Genomic DNA, 10836 nt, shown 5'->3' on the forward strand with positions numbered 1-10836 from the left:
TCTTATTAGATTAACCACATAGCTAGTTTATTAATTATAGGATAAACCATCAAAAAATGATTTGTATGGGGAAATGCAGAGGTGAGAAAGTAAAGTCAAAGCACACCCTTTTCGTTTTAACATCACAGAATGGTGATTTTGTAAATAACATTGATAATAATAATAATTCTGAAAGACAGTACCTCAGAATCCCAAGGTGATTCTTCATCTTCATCTTGTCCTAATCCTAATGATGACTTTTTAACTATAAAATGGAGTCACAGGTACATTAATGTGAACGTATATTACTGTGCATTTTAAATACACATTCAGTCATGCTTATTTCCATAAAAGTAATAGCAGAAAAGAATTTCAGGGGGTGGAAGCGTTTGCAAGAAGAAGCAGTTGTTAATAGTGGGGATACTTTTGCAAAAAAAGATAGGAAAGAATGCTTAAAAGAAGTGAATATCACATGTGGGTCGACACATGTTAGATTTGTTTATAGCAGAGCTTAAGCTAGAAAGAATTCATAGATAGTCACTAAATTACCACGTATATTATCCTGGTGTGCACTGTCAACACAAGTCAAATTACCATTGCTTGTTTGGTCTTGTGGAGCACTTTCAATAATAGCGACACGATTTTCTCTTTTTCCAATTGCCGGCTTGGTTGCTTCTTTCTAGTAAAGAAAACAAAAAGAAAGAAAAACCCAACTTCAGAAAACATCATATTCATTTACTCGTTCACTCACTCACTCAGTCCATCCATCGGTGGGACAAGAAAACTTTACTGTAGGCAACAAATCATAGGCACAGACCCAGGGGAAGCTGGAAATACAAATGAAACATTTTGTCCTACATTCTAGTAGGAGTAGAGATATTATAATACATGAAAAAATAAGAACAGAAAAGTACCGCTCGCTACTTGTACACCTGAAGTGAATAAAGTACAGTTAGATCATACAAGAGACAACAATCAGTTGTACCAGGCGAGCTCAGCAGATGCGGCAAAGATAGGGCTGCATCTCGACAGTTATACGAGGTGCTGAGGGAAGGCATGAAGGGGAATCCAGAAGGGCAGAGGGAGCAAAAGCCTGAGGATGAAACAACATGTTGCAAGTGAGGGCCGCAAAGGGATGGGGTAAGCCTGGAACACTGAGAATGGGATGGAGATACCGCTGCCGTTTCAGAACCAAATCAAAGAAGGCACGTGTCATGCTAGCATATGAATTTTACCCTCACATACTGGGGAGTCACCCAGTAAGCAGAGGTGTTGCATCATCACAATTCTGTTTTAAGACAGTCAATAAGGCCGCAACTTATGCTATTGAGGACCTCCGTTTCTTTCTAGTATCCTATGTATCATCCTGTCTTGCGTCACAGCATAGCCTTTCCCAGGGGCCTCCAAACCCACAAAGGCAGCTACCAAAAGTAGGTCACTTTCTGGCTTCCACTGGGTGCTCCGGGTTGGGCACAAGCAGCAGCTGACCTGGGCCTGCCCCACAGCCCCTCCCAAGAGGCCCCAAATCCAACACACCTGGTGATCAGCTTCAGCAACACCAGAACGACACCCAATTAGCTCCACAAATGGCACGCCCAAGCCATGGACTGAGCAGACACCGGAGCCCTGCTACAGCCGATCCCACTCTGTGACGTCAGCCCACACACATCAGCTCATCTACTGTAGTCACAGCCAGTCGTCCTGAGCGTCCATTCCACACACTGATGCGCCAACAGCAATATGGCTCAAGTACAACAGGAGGGCACACACCACCCACACGAGCTTCTGGAACTCCTGGCTCCGGTGACCAGGGAGGTTGTACCACCCGACACACAGGACACCTGTTATATGAGCCAATGCTGCCAAGATGAGGAGAATTAGCAGATCTACATAATACATAGAAACACACACAGAGAGGCAGTGAACAAACAAGGGAGAAAGAAACATTTCCCTAATGAAAGAACAGGACAAAACTCTAGAAAAAGAGGTAAACCAAATGGACACATACCAGATACAGAGTTTAAAACACTAGTTATAAGGATGTGAGATGAAATTAGGGGAAGAATCCATAAAGTAAGTAAAACTTCAACAGAGAGACAGCAAATATAAAAAAGACATAGAAATCCTTAAAAAAAAAAGTCTGAAATGAAAAATACAGTATTAAAATGAATAATTTATAGATGGAATCAGCAGCACATTTGGTGAAGCAGAGGTTCCAATAGTGATTTGGTAGACAAGGTAGCAGAAAACACCCAATCAGAACAGAAAAAAAATGAACATAAATAAAAAATAAATAAAACAGAAAATACTTTCAGGGATGTCTGGGACAATATCAAGTGTAACAACATTCGTAAGGCTATCGAAAGGAGAAGAAGGAGAGAGAGCACGAATTGAAAACCTAGTGGTTGTTGAGTTTCATGAGTTCTTTGAATATTTTGGAGATTAGTCCCTTATCGGAGGCACTGTTTGCAGAAATCTTCTGCCATTCAGTTGGTTGCCTCTTTATTTTGTCGATGGTTTCTTTTGCTGTGCAGAAGCTTTTAAGTTTCATATAGTGCCATTCGTTTATTTTAGCTTTTACTTCCCTTGCCTTTGGAGTCAAATTCATAAAATGCTCTTTGAACCCAAGGTCCATAAGTTTAGTACCTATGTTTTTTTCTATGCAGTTTATTGTGTCAGGTCTTATGCTTAAGTCTTTGATCCATTTTGAATTAATTTTGGTACATGGTGACAGATAGCAGTGCAGTTTCATTCTTTCGCACGTGGCTATCCAATTCTCCCAGCACCACTTATTGAAGAGGCTGTCTTTCCTCTATTGGATGTTTTTAGCTTCTTTGTCAAAATTGTCTGTCCACATTTAAGTGGTTTTATTTCTGCGTTCTCAAGTCTATTCCGTTGGTCTCTGTGTCTGTTTTCCTGCCAAGACCATGCTGTTTTGATGATTGTAGCCCTGTAGTACAAGCTAAAGTCAGGGCGTGTCTTACCTCTAGTATTGTTCTTTTTTCTTAAGATTGCTTTGGCTATTCGGGGTCTTTTGTGGTTCCAAACAAATCTGATGATATTTTTGTTCTATTTCTTTAAAAATGCCATTGGGATTTTGATGGGGATTGCATTAAATCTGTATATTGCTTTGGGTAATATGGCCATTTTAACTATGTTGATTCTTCCAATCCATGAGCACGGAATGTCTTTCCATTTCTTTGTGCCTTCTTCAATTTCTTTCAGTCCGAATGGCTATCATCAGCAAGTCAAACACTAACAAGTGTTGGAGAGGCTGTGGAGAAAAAGGAACCCTCATACACTGTTGGTGGGAATGCAGACTGGTGCAGCCGTTATGGAAGGCAGTGTGGAGGTTCCTCAAAAAATTATGAATAGAATTACCGTACGACCCAGGAATCCCTCTCCTGGGTATCTACCCCAAAAATCTGAGAACATTTATACATAAAGACACGTGTGCCCCAGTGTTCACTGCCGCTTTGTTTACGGTGGCTAAGGCATGGAAACAACCAAAATGTCCTTCAATAGATGAATGGATAAAGAAGTTGTGGTATATATACACAATGGAATACTATTCAGCGGTAAGAAAAGATGATATAGGAACATTTGTGACAACATGGATGGATCTTGAGAGTATAATGTTAAGCGAATAAGTCAGACAGAAAAAGCAGAGAACCATATGATTTCACTGATATGTGGTATATAAACCAAAAACAACAAAAGAACAAGAAAAACAAATGAGAAACAAAAACTCATAGACACAGACAATAGTTTAGTGGTTACCAGAGGGTAAGGGGGTGGGGGTTGGGAGGAGAGGGTAAGGGGGATCAAATATATGCTGATGGAAGGAGAACTGACTCTGGGTGGTGAACACACAATGGGATTTATACGTGATGTAATACGGAATTGTACTCCTGAAATCCATGTAATTTTACTGACAATTGTCACCGCAATAAATTAAAAAAAGAAAGAAAACCTATCAGAATACATAATGATGGAAACCTTTCCTAACCTGGAGAAGGAAATAGACACACAAGCGTAGGAAACACAAAAGTTCCAAACAAAATGAACCCAAATAGGCCCACACCAAAACATATCATAATTAAAATTCCAAACGGTTAGGACACGGAGAGAATATTAAAACCATCAAGAGAAAAGTAGTTAGTCACGTACAATGGAGATCGCATAAGACTGTCAGGTGATCTCTCAAGAGAAAATCTGCAAGTCAGAAGAGATTGGCAAGAAATATTGAAAGTGATGAAAAGCTATAATCTACAACCAAGATTACTATTACTGTATCTGGCAAGGCTCTCATTTAGAATCAATGGAGAGGTAAAGACTTGCCAGAGAAAAAGATGATGGCGTTCAGCACCAACAAACCAATATTACAAGAAATGTGAAACGACAACTTGAAAAAAGAACAAGATACAGAAGAAGAAGGAGAAGGAGGAGGAGGAGGAGAAAGAGGAGGAAGAGAAAGAGAAGAAGGAGAAGAAGGAAGAAAAGAAAGAGGAGGAGGAGGAGAAACAGGAGAATGAGGACGAAGAGGAGGAGAAGAAATATGGATAATAAAATGGCAATAATTACATACGTATAACAATTACTTTAAATACAAATACGTTACATGCTCCAGTGAGGACCTAACGTGGCTGAATGGATAGGACTTCAAGACCCATATATATGACATCAAACTGAAACAGTTTTGCACAGCAATAGAAACCATCAACAAAATGAAAACACGACCGGACGAATGGGAGAAGATATTTGCCAATCATATATCAGAGAAAGGGTTGATATCCAAAACATATAAGGAACTCAGAAAACGTAACACCGAAAGACAAACAATGCAATTACAAAATCAGAAGAGTACCTGAATAGACTTTTCTCCAAAGAGCTCACACAGATAGCCAAGAGACATACGACACCATGCTCAGTGCACTAATCATTAGAGCAATGCAAATTAAATACACAATCAGCTATCACCTCACAACTGTCTGAATCGCCATCATCAATAAATCAACAAACAACAAGTGTTGGTGAGGATGTGAAGGGAACCCCCGTGCACTGTTGGTATGACCGCAAATCCGGCCAGCCACAATGGAAAACAATATGGAAGTTCCTCAAGAATTTGAAAATAGAACTACCATGTGGCACAGCAATCCCACTTCTGAGTTTTTCTCCGCAGAAATCCAAAACACTCCTTTGAAAACATGTATGCATCTGTATGGTCCTTGTCGCATTATTTACAATACTCCAGATAAAGAAGCAACCGAAGTATCCATCGTCTTGGATAAACAAGAAGTGCTACATATATACAACAACATACTACTTGGCTGTAACAAAGAATAAAATCTTACCATTTGTGACAAGGTGCGTGCACCTACAGGGTATTATTCGAAGTGAAATAAGTTAGACAGAGAAACGCAAATACCACATGGTTTCACTTATCGGTGATATGTAAAAATAAATAAAAACATAAATGAACATAGAAAAAAGAAACAAACTCATAGATGCAGAGAACTAACTGATCATTGCCCAGAGGGAAGAGTGTTGGGGAGCAACTTGAAAAGGTAAAAGGATTAAGAAGTACACATTGGCAGTCATAAAACAGTCATGTAGCTGTCAAGGACAGCACACAGAATACAGGAAATAACATTGTAATAACTAAGTATGGTGTCAGGGATTCCACACTAATCGGAGTACCAGTTTACACATTATATAAATGCCTAACCACTATGCTGTACACCTGAGGCTGACATCATATTGAATGTCAACTGTAACAGAAATGAAACATTTTACATTTAAAAAACAAAACTAAAAACTTTCTGAAGCTTGATATTTTATTACACGATTTTTAAGAATCTCTGCTTTTGACCAGAGTAAAGAAAGCATCCTGTCTTTTGCAGACACGGATCCTTTCTTTACTTTGGTCAATGCGTCATGGACAATGGGCATAGGACCTCACGGACACGTTTTATAGGGAGCAGACAAGAGTATCATGAGCTTTGGAGCCAAGTGCATTTTGGATCAAACCCTCAACGTTCTCCCTGGCTACTGCAACACATGCTACCTAGACTGACTTGGTCTCCACTTCCTTATCTCTGAAGATGAGGATTCCCTTCTTTGCCAAGGCTATTCTGAGAAGTAAATGAGATCGTGCTTGTTACAGAATAGGTACTCAACAAGTGTTGATTTGACGATGGAGTATGTCAGAATATCAGTTGAATGAAAATCTGTGTCACTATTGCATATATGGGTCGAGGAGCCCACGGATCAAATACCATGTAATCAAATACGCCATTAAAACACAAAACTTGAAAAAAAAAAGATCTCTGTTTTTCAAATTGGTTATTATTTTATGCAAAACATGTACTCTTCAATTAGATGAAGATATTTAAATATATTCCCAAAGCAATGATTTAGAATATAGTGGAATCCTTTTGTTATACGAGTTTTGAGATAGAGAACATGAATTCTAAACTTTCAAAAATTCTACAATTATTAAGTCTAAATGATGAACCTAGTATACCGGAAACTAATATAAAATAATACGGATTGTCAACGGAATGTAAGTGAAAAAAAAATGAAATGAAGAAAACACTCCCTCCTAACAAGTATACCATACCAACATACAAAGCGTAATAAAATAAAACCATATGTCATATACTATCTAGTTTTAAAACTGAAAGGTACCAGGAAGAGTTCATGACTATTACAATGAGTACGTGAATCCATTCAAGATTTCATTCAGGCACGAGTATGATAAAAGTCATGCTGGTATAACGTAAAAGTCACATTGAGAATCCTTACCGTTACCCAAATTGCATAGCTCCGTCACGGTGGGAAAACTCCCTATCGAATTTTACTATCACTATACATTTCCCAGCCCTTCTTTTTCTCAGCCCCCATCTTTGATACTTACTGAAGTTAAAAAAACAACAACAAAACAATGCAGCATCAAATGGTCACATGTTATAAAATGGTTCATGCTGAGGAATTTTCCATGACAAACATAGAACAATGATAGGTAGCCCACAACTAAATTTTACAAGTCATTGCTACACAAAACTAAATTCAGAGCAAAACAGTTAATTTCACACAGGAGCCTTTTACCTTGGTATTAACATCGAAGAGCCATTCCTCTGATATAGGCCATGAATCTTTATTGCCAGTTTCGCGGGAAAGACTTTAGGGTAAAGATAACAAAAACAAGTGAATTCATTTCTTGACAAAAGCAACAACAACAACAAAAGGAGTAAAAGGTCAGCTATCTGCATATGAAATATAGTCTCTTGATATAATTAAAAATTAGATGATATGCTAGAAAAGCTCTTAGCTACCTATTTCTGCCTCCACCACTCCCAACTCATGCAATATTTAATGAAGATACACTCTAAGTTTCCGTAACAGAGAATGACAGCCAATATGTTGGCAACACCTGAGAGTATGTTGTTTTCACCAAAAGTCCTGAAGGCTGAATTCAAAACGCAAATAATAGCTGACATAAATGGAACCTGAACTGGGACAAAAGCAGTGAGCTAAATCAAGTTAGAAAGATACACTGACCCTTCTCCATGGTCTGTCCCTGGTTCAAAGATTAATCTGTGTGAGAAAAATGGCAGTCTTGCTTCTTTAACGTAGAAAGCAGTTATTAAATCGCGCCATTCATTCCTTTCACCCTGAAACACTACAATCAGTTCCCTGAAATGTGTGAAATGTTTGCAAGTTACACGTACAACAGTCAAAGAACAAATATGTATGTTCTTAGCCTCCCCACTCCCAGACCACTTGTCCTCACAGCTTCCTGGCAATCTCCAACCTTGAAAACTTCAGCCTAAGAAGGCATAGACTCCTGAAACAAGGATGGGCTCAAATGACCCACAGTAGGAGTTGTCCATTTCCCTGTTCCTGGAAAATAAGCTAAGTGGAGCCTCAGTCATCCACTCCCAACACAGTCATGTTACCACCTACCCAACTCCATTACTGTTTTCACAATCAGTCCTATCTCTGCCCAACCCTCCATATCCATGGGAAGGACATCAGTGCATCGGGAAAAGAGGTGGAGGTGACGAAACACTTGCGGTGGGCCATGGGTCTATAGAGTTCAGCAATCTGCAGTGCCTTTGGACTCGAGGGGACCCGCTCTGTAATTTCGGGTGCTGGTGGATGATACCATATTCCTACTTGCTATAAAGAGAATGTTTCCAGAGGCTGAAAGGTTTAATATGTTTTCATACAAATCTTAAAGAATGCTGGTTCCTCCAATTCAACAAACAAAAAAGCAGCAACCTGTTCAGGACGCCCTTGAACCCCTTACTTTAATCTGCTTTTTTAGACAACTACCAACATCCTCTTTCCTTCTTTCTTGTAATTTCTCTTTATCTTGTCATACCCTACTATTCTGATCTCTTTTCCCCTATCTGATCTCTGATCTCTATTCTAAAATCCTTACTCCTACTCCAACCCAGTGTTGGTCCTATTGAAACTTGGATTCCGCTGCTAATTCCATTCCTTTCCATAATTAAAACACTCACCCAAAGGATGATAAAGAAGGAAGCGTACTGGACTTAGAAACCTACACTTCATCTCATTTCATCACTCACTGTACTCAAGTAAGTCACATAATCTCTTTGAGTTCAAACTCCTCATGAGATCAACCACTTGACCAAAACATTAATGGCAGCATGAAGTACTAGGGGGTGTTTTGAATTAATTAATTGCTAACATTCCTTCAACACCTGGAATTCTATGGACTTTCGATTCTCTCTAGAAAAACGGAGAACACTTAGCTGGCAGAAGTGGAAAAACAACAACAGAACAACAGCAACAAAAAACCCTGAGAAAAGCAGTGAAAAAGGTAAAAAATCATGGAAAGTCATCGAAGAAAGAAGAGAGACTCTGGAAAAAAAGAAAAAAACTTCCTAGAACAAGGGAAAGGTATTAGCCAGAAGAGAAACACAGGCTGAGACATCAGTAAGTAGAGAAATCAATTGGAAATATCATCTCAATTTGTGCTGCAGTAACACAACATGATCTATACATACATGTTCTTCACTTACAGAACAACGATTCGTCCCAAGAAGGCTACATCGCATTATACCTGAAAACACTTGCCTGATTAGGTCTTGCTTATGCACAACCTGTGGTTCTGTGGCCACAGCGAACTGAGATCTGCCTTAAACACTGATGGTGAAAACAAGGTTCTCGTGACTGCTGCAATTGTGGAGTACATTAACACAAGAGCTTGCGCTCACTGGGCTTGGGAGGACACTTCTCCATCAGTGTTAACACGTCACTAAACGGGACTCTCTGAGTCCACCTGACTTGCACCTGAACCTTGAATCCAGACCCGTCCAGGCACTTCTCAGTACAGGCTGAGGGACAAGAGAAGGGACTTGGGAAGCCAAGCAGGCCGAAGGTCACATCACGGGTCAGCCACTTGTAACTATGGTACCAGGGGTCAATTAATCCACCTCCCAGAACCACACACGTGTAATGAATACAAACTAGGCCGAACAGCACAGCTACTTTGCAAAGTTACTGTGCCGACGACCTGAGAGAACCAGTGTTAGGCACATAGTACAGGGCCTAATCCAGAGCAGAACACTCATTAAAGCTTACTGGCTTCTCTCTGCAGTCTCTTAGTTAACATGCAATTTTAGAAATCCATAAAATCCTACCTGCTCGCAGGGTCACATTTAGAACACTCATCCACTGTTAAAGAAAAAATTCAAATACATTGTAAATACACAACAGAAAAACACAGAACTTTGAAAGCGTCAGATTGAAGTGATATAAAAATACTTCTTTGGGGCAACCCCTGAAGGCTATAGTAGGGTGAATATTAATGATACAAGTGGTGGGCAATTTATACGTGAAGCGCTTTTACTTCCCCTGCTATACATCTGTGTGTATATAAAAATATATATATATATATATATATATACATATATATATATATATATATACACACATACATACATACACATATACACGTATATGTATGTATGTATGTACCTATATATGTGTATAGTTATACATACATACTCCCCAGTGTACGCTAAATACTAGTCTAAATGGAATCATACTTTCTCCTTATTCCCTTTCTTATTTCCTTATGTTACCGTGATTGAGGAAGAATGCCAATGTCTCGCTAAAAGGTATTCTATTTGGCTGTAACTTGCCTAAACAGAGTAAACATAAAGCACATTTTGCTACAAAATGACTGTGGGAAATTCAGAACTACGATCAACCTACACAGAGGTAGGCTAGGGTTGAACTCTCTGTTTTTGTATTTCCTTCTTTGCTTTCTCTGTTATCTTGTAGCTGTGATTCACGCAATTCATGTTGCGTAGAAGTACGTAAGAAAAACACACCTCCAATCTGAGTCTTTCGTTTGTCTATTACGGTCATCTGTCCAAACTCTGTGGATGCTGACAGAGGTTTGCTCCTTGAGTGTGTGGCAAATGGCCGTTTATCCCCAAATTTCGAATCCCCGGATCTTTGAGAAGTTCCATGATTGAAAGTCAAAGAAGTAGCATTCCAGCTGGAAGAATCTGAAAATACAGTTTTCATTTATTAGGAGGTAAAAATAACACAAAGTCGACCATCGTGTAAAACTTCCTTCCTCAGAGAAGCAGCCCCACACCCTCTTTCTCCCAAACACACTACTCCTTCAGAGTACATGTTATTTTAGGTGTCCTATACTTGCCATTCACGTAGGTAAGTTTAATTAACTATTGTCACTCAGCAATTTCTGTTATATAATGTGTTTCCGATTAAAGCTTCCCTTCTCAATAGTTAAAATGGTGTGGGGTGTGAATTTTTTTGTCAATATCAAAAGTTATGTATTTTAAATTG

Source organism: Rhinolophus sinicus, chromosome 1 (assembly GCF_057876585.1).
Source record: "Rhinolophus sinicus isolate RSI-liver-muscle chromosome 1, RSI-T2T, whole genome shotgun sequence".
Classification (NCBI taxonomy): Eukaryota; Metazoa; Chordata; class Mammalia; order Chiroptera; family Rhinolophidae; genus Rhinolophus; species Rhinolophus sinicus.